We start from the raw sequence: 10,117 nt of genomic DNA, 5'->3' as shown, positions 1-10,117 counted from the left end.
AAAAATTAGCCAGGTATGGTGGCGCCCACCTGTAATCCCAGCTATTTGGGAGGCTGAGGTGGGAGGATTGCTTGAGCCTGGGAGGTGGAGGTTGCAGTGAGCCGAGATCAGGCCACTGCACTCCAGCCTGGGCGACAGAGCAAAACTCCATCTCCAAAAAAAAAAAAAAAGGAAGAAGAAATTTAGAAACTAGCCTAAAGGGATGTAAAGCAGATGACAGTTGCCAAGGCTTGGCTGTGGTGGAGAGATGATTGGGAAGGAATACCTGAGAAGGAACGTTCTGGAGTGACAGCATTATTCTAGACCTTAATGGGGTGGGGTTTACACAGACGTACGCATATGTCAGACACCAGTGAGCAGTCCCCTCACAGTGGGTACATTTTGTTGAATGCAAACCATCCCTCAATAATGCCGAGTTTATTTTATTTATTTTTAAGACGGGGTCTCCCTCTGTTGCCCAGGCTGAAGTGCGGTGACTGGATCACAGCTCACTGCAGCCTCCACCTCCCGGGCTCAAGCGATCCTCCCACCTCAGCCTCCCAAGTAGCTGGGATCACAGGTACGTGCCACTATGTCCAGATAATTTTTAAAATTTTTTGTAGAGATGGGGTCCCTCTATGTTGCCCAGGCTGGTCTCAAACTCCTGGGCTGAAGTGATCCTCCTGCTCTGGCCTCCCAAAGTGCTGGGATTACAGTCACGAGCCACCATGCCTGGCCAATAACATTGATATTAAAAGCTAAAAACATACTTTGAACACCCATCTTCCAACATATGCATATTTATTTGAGTCATTTTTATGTAATACATGTTAAAGATCTCTCCATTATAACACATATGCAAACAGAGATTTTTTGTTTGTTTGTTTTTTGTGTTTTTTTGAAACGGAGTCTCGCTGTGATGCCCAGGCTGGAGTGCAATGGTGCAATCTCGGCTCATTGCAACCTCCGCCTCCCAGTTTCAAGCGATTCTCCTGCCTCAGCCTCCTGAGTAGTTGGGATTACAGGTGCCCACCACCATGCCCGGCTAATTTTTGTTTTTTTTTTTTTTTTTTTTTTTTAGTAGAGACAGGTTTTCGCCATGCTCAGGCTGGTCTCGAACTCCTGACTTCAGGTGATCCACCTGCCTTGGCCTCCCAAAGTGCTGGGATTACAGGCGTGAGCCACCACGCCCGGCCAAACAGAGAAATTTCTAAAAGACAAGACACATTGAGTTCTAGCATTTTCTTCCAGAGCCCACTGGGTTGCTGTCCTCACCTTGGAGAGCAGATCAACACTGTTGACAGGCAGCGGCCGACACCTCCGGCAGAACAGGAGGTAGGGAGCGGGCTGGTTTGTGCTGGTTTTGGAGTACGTGGGGCATGTTCTGGGGAAAATCTCAAGTCCCTGAAGTGTGCTGATGACAACCACCAAACCAGGGGCCACAGGCGCAGGACTTGCAGGGGCGGCCCACTTCATGGCACATGCACTTTGCAGGTTCTGGAGCCCTCTGCCTACACCCTCACGTATAAGAACAGGCGTGACCCCAAAATACACATGTGGCAGATATGCCAGAATTCTCCAAAGCAGACGGAGTCTCCACCTGGAGCCACAGGCCCATCCTGCCTTCCACCCGATGCTGGAGCCTGGGGGCTCTGCTCAGAATCCAGGCAGGGAGGAACAGTGCGGGGCGGTGGGAGGCGACCACTGCAGACACACAGACGTGGCATGTAGGGCAGTAATCAGGAAGGAGGGGTCCCCAGCGCTAGGCCAGACGTGGTGGTTCACACCTATAATCTCGGCACTCTGGGAGGCCAAGGCAGGAGGACTGCTTGAACCCATGAGTTTGAGGCCAGCCTGGCTACAAAGGGAGACTTCATCTCTGCAAAAATAAAAATAAGTTTAGCCTGGCGTGGTGGCGTACGCTTGTGGTTCCAGCTACTCGGGAGGCTGAGTCAGGAGGATGGCTTGAGCCCAGGAGGTCAAGGCTGCAGTGAGCCATGATGGTACCACAACACTGCAACCTGGGCAACAGAGCAAGACTCTGTCTTAAAAACAAACAAAATGATCCCAGCTCTACCACATTTTAGCTGTGCAGCCTTAGGCATACTCCTACGTGCCTCAGTTTCCCCATATAAAAATGTGGATGGTGCTATGTGCTTGGGGTTATCAAAGTTGTGAGGATGAAAAAGCTAATATACAGAACCAATATACAAACCATATTAAAATGGAGTGTCTGTGTCAATGTTTCTTCAAGGCTAACACTGTATAGAAGGCGCTCAGAGCAAGCCCTGTGCTGAAGACTAGTCACTGCTACTGTCTCCCTAGACATCCGCGTCCTGCCTCTGCCTGCCCCCCTACTCGCGCCCCTTCTCCATCAGCTCCCTGGGGAATCTGTGTTCTCTCTGAGGACACCAAGAGAGAGGGAGGAGAGTCTCAATCAGCCAAAATAGTCTCTTGTCTCTGCAGTCCAAGTTCAAGTCCACAGTTGGGTTTGTGTTTAAGTTGTCCTTTTCCTGTCCTGCGCCCAGCACCTGGCCCCTCCCTGAGCCCATTGTCTCAGGACCCGGGGCCATCCGGTCCATCCTGGGGGAGAACAAGGGAGCCCCCTGCCATTTCCTCAGACTTCAAGTCCCTTGGCCGAATAAACACAACTTCACACAAAAGACATTCCGGCGAGGCCATACAGCAGTGTGGGGCCGGGGCAGGGCGGAAGGGGGGCAGGCGGAAGCCACTGTTCCAGAACATTCTGTGTAAGGTGCCAGCAGGGCCATCCTTGGGTTCCAGGGTTTCTTTTAGCAGAGGCTGGGCCAAGAATGCCTGCCTGGAAAGCTGAGACCCTCCGAGAGGGCTCCTTCATCCCTCTCTCCTACCCGACACCACAGAGACATGCCCTATGACAATCTATGGACGAGAGTCTGTGCTCATCCGTCTACCCAAGCAAGGGCCATGACAGGGGTCAGCGGCCCTGGACGACTTACTCCTACTCCCAAGCTGTCTACGGCCACCATCTGACCTCTCTGCCCCAGGACTGTGTTGTTTAGGGCCTCACAGGACACAGGACAGATGGGTACAAGCAGCTCAACACCCCAGCCGTCTCAGAGCTGTGCCCACAGTGGGGCTAAAGGACACACTCTCTATTGCTCCTTCCCTTCCCCATGTCCCCTTCCCACTTTCTCCTGCTATCTCCAGAGATCATTTCCCAAATAAAGCTCCTGCACTGAGGTCTGAATCCGGGCAACCAAACGAAGCCAGAGGCAAAGGTGTGTGCATGGCATCAGTTGGCAACTCCTTGGAGCCAGAGATCAGCCCCTGCTCCCAGCACAGAGCCAGGCTGGTGGGGTTCAGCCCAAGGTGACAACCCAAACAACACCTGTCAGACAAAGGGAAGCCAGGGCAAGTCACTGTCCAGGGAGTGGCCAAGGGGGCTACGCCTCAGCTCTGGCACGGAGGCTGCAAGAAGAGAATCCTCCTCACTTGGGCCTCAAGGTTTCCCCTGGTCTCAGTCACGTTCAGATTTTCCCTCCTCCGATGACACCCAACTATCTCAGAAGGAACTGCCATGCAGGCTGTAATTGTTTCCTGTGTATTCCATCCATTAATGGGAACTTGGATTCCCCGGCTGGGTGCTCTGTGAGGCTTCAGGTAGCAACTTTCCATTTGTGTTTCAAATTTTAATGAACGCACCTGTCCCCTGGGCCCTCGTTGCAGGCTGTAATCCTCATGGAGTGGGTCGCAGGCATGTCACCCAAGGCTGGGCTCCAGCGGGATTTCTACAAGGGCTTGATTTCTCCAGGGAATAGCTCCGACGAAAAATGGTCCATGCCACAGCCTCCTCCACCCCCACCACCCCTCCCTGCTGGCTCAGTGTCGAGCTGGCTGCAAATCGTAAGATTATTATTTCTTTCCGACATCCCCAAAGTATCCTATATCCCAAGATGGAGAGTAAAGTTCAGCTCTGATAAGATTGCATCACCGGGGAGGAGATACATTCTCGCCCTTGCTCCCTCTGCCTCTGGCTAACATAATTCCTTTCTGATCTTACCCAGGGCATCCAGTCAGGCTGGGAGGCAAACAGGATAATCCATTTTAGAGAGATTGATCAATATCGTTACGAGCTTTTTAAATGGTTCCACAGGCTTCAGGGAGCCAAGGCAGACAGCTGAGCTGGAAATCGGGGGCCGGAGGAGGCAGGACGGCAGGCGCTACCCTCACGGATTTCCAGACAGTCCTTCCATTTCCTACCAGGCTTCAAGAGCTGGTTCCAATCAGGGCAGGAACGCTGGGTACATGCGGGCAGGTTGTGCACTGCACAAGGAGCTGGGCAAAAGGGAACAGCAGGCTGAAGTCTAGCTGACCTTTCACTCATCTCGCCAGTGCCTGTCCACACACAGGAGGAACCCCTTTTCTAATCTGCAGCAAGGTGCCCTACAGGCCACGGCTGGTCCTGCTGGCAAAGGACAGAGGTGTTTCCTGGCTCCCAGCTGCCTAGCATTCTGGGTCCTGTTTCCCAGTAATCAGGAAGACAGCCTTTCTGGCAAACCCCTTCTAGCTAGACAGTCTAATAGGTGAGGTTCCGGAAGCCTCCCTGTTCCGTCTCCACCTACCCTCCCCTAGCCTACCCCCAAACAGGCCTCCATATTCCAGCCAGGGACACCTAAAGCCAGGGCGTAGAAACTCACGTGCTGGGAGGGCCAGTTAGGCAAGGAAAAGGGGCCCGGTAGTGGGGGTGGGGGGCTAGAGCAAATAGGAGGGTGCCTGCCCTCTCGGCATAGCAGGGGCTGCTCAGCTGCCCCCAACAGGTGCCAAGGGGGAGCACAGACCCAGGGTACCAGGAGTTTTAAAGAGAAGCTGGAACTCTGGGGTTTAAATGTGGGGAAGAAATTTCTTTGTTTTTAATTGTAAATACTGGCAATACATCTTAAAAAAATAAATAAAATACTGTGTAGGAGCTAAGAAAACATGGCTGCAGGCTGAGGCCTGCTAAGGCCTTCCACCAGCTGCAACTGGGAGACTCTGCCCCTGTCTCCTGGACCGCTGCTCGCTTGCCACGGAGCCACTGACGTGGCCTTCCGGGCCACACACCGATGGCACAGCTTCTCTGCTGAAAACCTCCTGGCGGCTTGACACCCCCACCCCCACTCCAGTCCCACACACGATTAACCACCTGCACATCCGGAATTGGACCAAGTCTAACCCGGTCCGACCCCCCTGGACAACTGCAGGCGCCGCCTCACTGGCCTCCTGCTGCCACCCACGCCCCCTACAGTCAGTTCTCAGTACTGCAGCCTGAGGAGGCCGGTCCACCAAGATGAGGGTGCCTCTGCCCAGAACCCTCCATGGCTCCCATTTGATTCTGAGTAAAGGCCAAGTTCTTACAATGGCCTCTGGGATCTTGAGCTATTTTCCTCCCACTCGCTGATCTCCTGGCTTTCACTCCCGCCCCAGGGCCTTTGCACCGGCTCTTCCCATTTTGCCTGTCTTACCTCCTCCACGAGGCAGCCGCATGACCAGTAAGGGCTTTATCAATAATCATGCTGGAACAAGAGGCATCAGCTTGCACTTCCCCCAGACGATAGGACATCCCACCACCCTTGGTTTCTTCTGTGCTCTGCCAAAGGCTATCAGAAGGCCCTTCCTGACCACCCCATTAGAAAACAACAAAACAAAACAAAACAAAAAACAGCAATCCACGGCTGGGTGCAGTGGGTCAGCCTGTAGTCCCAGCACTTAAAAAGGAGGCTGGGGCAGGAGGATCGCTTAAAGCCAGAGTTTTGAGACCAGCTCTGGCAACATAGTGAGATCTCATCTCTACTAAAAATTAAAAAAAAAAAAAAATTAGCCGGGGGTGGTGGTGCACACACCTGTAGTCCCAGCTACCCGGGAGGCTGAGGTGGGAGGATCCCATGAGCCCAGGAAGTTGAGGCTTTAGTGAGCTAGGGTTGTACCAGCTGGGTGACAGAAAAAGACTCCAACTCAAAACAAACAAACAAACAAACAAACAAAAACAACCCCAGCCATCCCTGCCCTGCTCCCCCAATCCTTACTCTTTTATATCTTCCCCATATCGCTTTTCAACATCCAACCTAACACATATTTATCTGTTGATCTGTTTGTTCTAGGCCCTCATTGCACTGTACGCTTCACGGGGGTGAGAATCTTGTCTGTCCAGCTCACGCCCACACACCCAGGTTAGAACAGTGCCAATGGCTGAAGGCCTCCTCCCTGTTTGCAGGGTTTGTGCAAGCTGCTTAGCCTGATGCTGGGGCCCCCCCACACCCCTGCCCACCTCTGCAGCTGTCCTCGTCTCTCCCTCTGCCGTGAACTGCTGGAGTGTGAGAACAGAACAGACACACATGCTCCTCTCTCTCTTCCAGGAACGGCCTTCTCCTCCCCACCTACCAGGCAAACTCCTATGCATCCTTTAAAACCCAGTGAGGAAATCTCCTACTTCAGGAAATATTCCCTGACTCTGTTCCCATTCCACCAGTTAATCCCCCCTCCTTCGACGGTCACTCCTGTATATGTCTGTGCTGCCATTCACAGCTGTCCACGTCCATCAGTGTGGGCAAGCCCATGCGCTCTCTTCCAGAGCACAGGCTGTGCAATCAGCCCACTTCCCCGGCCCACTGCTGGCCCCACATTCCCCTGCCAGGGCTGCCAGCCCCACTTCCCACCAGGGTAGGCTGCTGGTCCCGGAACTCTATTCACTGCTGCAAGCCCCTCCCGGGGCAGTGTGGCGCGGGTGCGTAGGAAGTAACCGCCTCCCCAGCACAGAGCAACTGCCTTTTTGGCAATGCCCGTGCAGCAGGGAAGAGGGTCAAGAGCCTGGCTCTGGCCCCAGCTCTGGGCACGTGGCCCTTGTCCTCAACCCCTGCCTCCCCGGTAACCCTGGTTCATCCCAGCCCAGCTTCTTCTCTGGGAGAGGTTCTTCTGAGGGCAAACCTCTTCGGCATGGTCCTTTCGGCTTCCCTCCCTCGCAGCAGGGGCAGTGGCCTTCTCATCAATCACCCGCCTCACATGATGCCCTTTAACACACGCGTGTGCACAGGTGGGCGAGGCCGGAGCCAGGCCCTGTGCGCCCATGGACCAGTGGGGAGACAAGCCCAGGCAGCGGTTCCTCACAAGGGGGAAGCATGACAGGCCTGGCTGCAGCTCCCTGGGCTTGAAGTCAGGCCGCTGCTCAGGAAGACAGAGGAGGTGGGGCGCAGTCCACGGCCTCATCAGGATCATCCTGACCGGAGAGGTGAACGCAGGGAGAGGGCCACCCCCTCCCCAAATCCCTGCACCACGGACAATATTTTTACAACACTGTTTTGGCACTTCCACTGTGAACTTAATTTAACATCCATATTGCTGCTACTTAATTAAATAGATGAACTCATTTTACATTTACAAGTCTTAATTCATCCTGAACAAAACTGGCCATGTTTAGTTCTTTATACACTAGCAGCTCCCTGGAATAAATGGTGACCTTTTCCAGTTAACGGTGGGGACAGGTTAAAAGCTAATTATCAGCTCTGGTCGCCTGTAAGCGAGCGAGCGGACGTCTTTATCCATCATCAGAAGTGAGGGGAGAGGTGGCTGGTTTGAATTCTTTCTTATGCAGTCACAGGCAGCCAAGCTGGCAGGCGGCGTAGACCTTGCCCAGATCCCTGATAGTGGGCAGGTGGTCCCACCCCTCCCCATCCCTGCTCTCCACCCACATCCCACACTGCCTGTAACCACTGCCCTGTCTGTGCTGCCCAACACACCCCTGTGTCCCTTTGGCCTGCCCGGCTGACCCAGCCTTGCTCCCAGGCAGCCGCTGCCTTTGAAGATTCACCTCTCTCCCTACAGCCTGACCCTTCCAGACCACCCTGCCCTGGGTCCCAGCAGTCCTGGCTGCTGGCGCGCGTGGGACTGGCCGTTCTTCTCACCCTGTGCAGACAGTGGGGCACGCACTCTACTTCTGCAGCTCCTGAGGGTCGGGGGCCAGTGGCACAGCGGCCTGGGTCCCCAACATTGCCTTGCATGCCCCATCACTACAGCTGGCAAAAGGGAACAGCGAGTCCCTATGTTGAGGGACTGTGGAGAGGGTTCTCGAGCTAATCCCTGGGGAGGAGCTGGACCTGGCACACAGTAGGTGCTCAGTGAATGTGTCTTTTGCTGCTGAGCACAGGGTGGGGGTGCAGAGATGTCTGGCTGGTGGGCTGCAAGTCAGGTGTCAGGCTCAGGTGCCTGTCTCTCAGCAGCTGTACCAGGTGGGGACTGTCTCCACCCAGGAGCCACGAGCTAGGGGACAGGGAAAGTTGCACGGTCCCAGGACCCTTGCTGGAGGCGTCTGGCAGGTCCCTGCCTTTCTACCCCGGCAGAGTCAATGCAGCCAGTCCAAGGCTCCTGGCTGGTGTCCTAAAAGGCTGATGGGAGGCTGGAGGGCCGCGAGCTCAGGCTCAGCCACCAGTGAGGTACCCAAGGCAGCCAGTGCTCCCTCTACTAGGCAGGCAGGTCCTATTACTACCCCTGTGGGATGTGGGTGGCATTATAGGAAGAAACTGGAACCCAGAGAGGTTAAACAGCTTGTCTGGGGTCACACAGCTAGCAACTGTGGAGATAGGATTTGAGCCCAGACATACTGATGGCAAAGTCCATGGTCTAATCACAAAACACACTGCCCCCTGAGGGACAAATGGAGCCCCCTAAAGGCGGGTAACTCTGTAGTCTGGGCTCTGTGACGTTAACTGGTCCCCAGGCATGTGAGCAGTGACACCCCCCATTTGGGGGGTCAGCTCCCACACCATGAGGTATTCACCCCCACAGGAAAGCCTGCCGGCTGGCTGGGCATCATGAGCAGGGTAGGAGGGAAACTGTGAAACAAGGAAGCCTAGGGCCAGCCTGGCCACCTCGCTCCTTCTCAGCTCCCTGGATTTCCCCAACGCTGGGGAGATGACAGCCACGCCGACAGCTGCTCTCCCACAGCCGCCCTTCCCTCAGGCTCAGCCAGCCGCACTGGGCCCACAGCTAACAGAGGGGTGTTGATCCCAGGAGAGGGGCTGTCTGTGCCCCCGGCAGTCACCTCACCATCAGTGGGGGGGGGGACAAGTGGGCCAGAGGAGCCCAGCTGCAGGCAGAGGGGCAGCTGCTGCCAAGGTGCCCTCCCCGGCTGATGAAACCACTGGGCCGGCCAGGGGCCAGTTACCCCCTGGCCCACTGCCCTCAGGTTCCCTGTGGAGGCCAGGAGGCTGGCGAAACCCCCTGGGCCAGCAGACGTGGTGACACAACCACAAGGGCCGATTGCAGCGGAGGCTGCGGGCAGCCAGTGAGACGGCCGGATCACCCCAGGGAGCAGGTTGTTTGTTTGGGGAAAGGGGAAGCGGGCATGGCGGGGGCTCACTCATTCATGTTTAATCCTGCTGGGCTCACTAATGGCAGCCTCTGTGGCCCCGGGGGCCTCGGGAGATCCCGGCAATGCAGAGATGAGGCAGGCCTGCTGCAGACAAGCCCAGGACCATGGACCGGCTGCCTCAGTTTCCCTAGGGTGTAAATGTCCTGCCCCTACCTCCCACCCATACGGGATGTGATGAGGCCATCAGATGCCCCTCGGGGGAAGTTGACTGGCCCCGGTGCCCTCTCCCCCTCGTGATTACAGGCCTGGCCTCAGGCTTCCTGGCCCAGGAATGCAAACAGGTCAGGACAGTGTACACACACACCTGGCTTCCTGGCTGAGGCTGACAGCCCCTTCCGGCCCAGGGCATGAGGCCTCAGCACCCCTCGGCTCCCCTTGGACCCCACCCTCACCCTCCCACACGTGGCAAGCCCGGGATGGAGACTGCAAGACCTAGGGGCTGCTACTGGCTCTGGGAGCAGGGCCCCATCCGACAACCACCACAGCCACGGCAGCCGTGCTGGCATTTAGGAGCCCTTGTGTCTCTGCTATCCCATTCTGAGCTTCGCAGGCAGCCCCATTTCTAGATAAGCAGACAGAGGCCCAGAGAGGCAGAGTTCCTTTCCTGAAGCCACAGAGCCAGCAAGCAGCAGGACTGGGATGGCATCTGAGGTGCCCTGGGGGTCTCAAGTCCAGAGCTCTTACCATCCCCGCCACCCCACGTCACCTCTGCTGACATCCAAGGGGCAAAGACCTGGCCACCTGACTGCCAGCCAG

General features: G+C 55.7%; 1 protein-coding gene across 5 annotated transcripts in view; it reads right to left on the bottom strand.

The window, feature by feature from the left end:
• Positions 1-10,117, bottom strand: part of GSE1 (Gse1 coiled-coil protein) — a 502,305-nt gene that overhangs the window by 140,428 nt on the left and 351,760 nt on the right. The window lies entirely within an intron of this gene.

The sequence above is a fragment of the Pan paniscus genome, chromosome 18 (genome assembly GCF_029289425.2).
Source record: "Pan paniscus chromosome 18, NHGRI_mPanPan1-v2.0_pri, whole genome shotgun sequence".
NCBI lineage: Eukaryota > Metazoa > Chordata > Mammalia > Primates > Hominidae > Pan > Pan paniscus.
The sequence above is the reverse complement of the archived record's forward strand: the minus strand, read 5'-3'. Positions and strand labels throughout refer to the sequence as shown.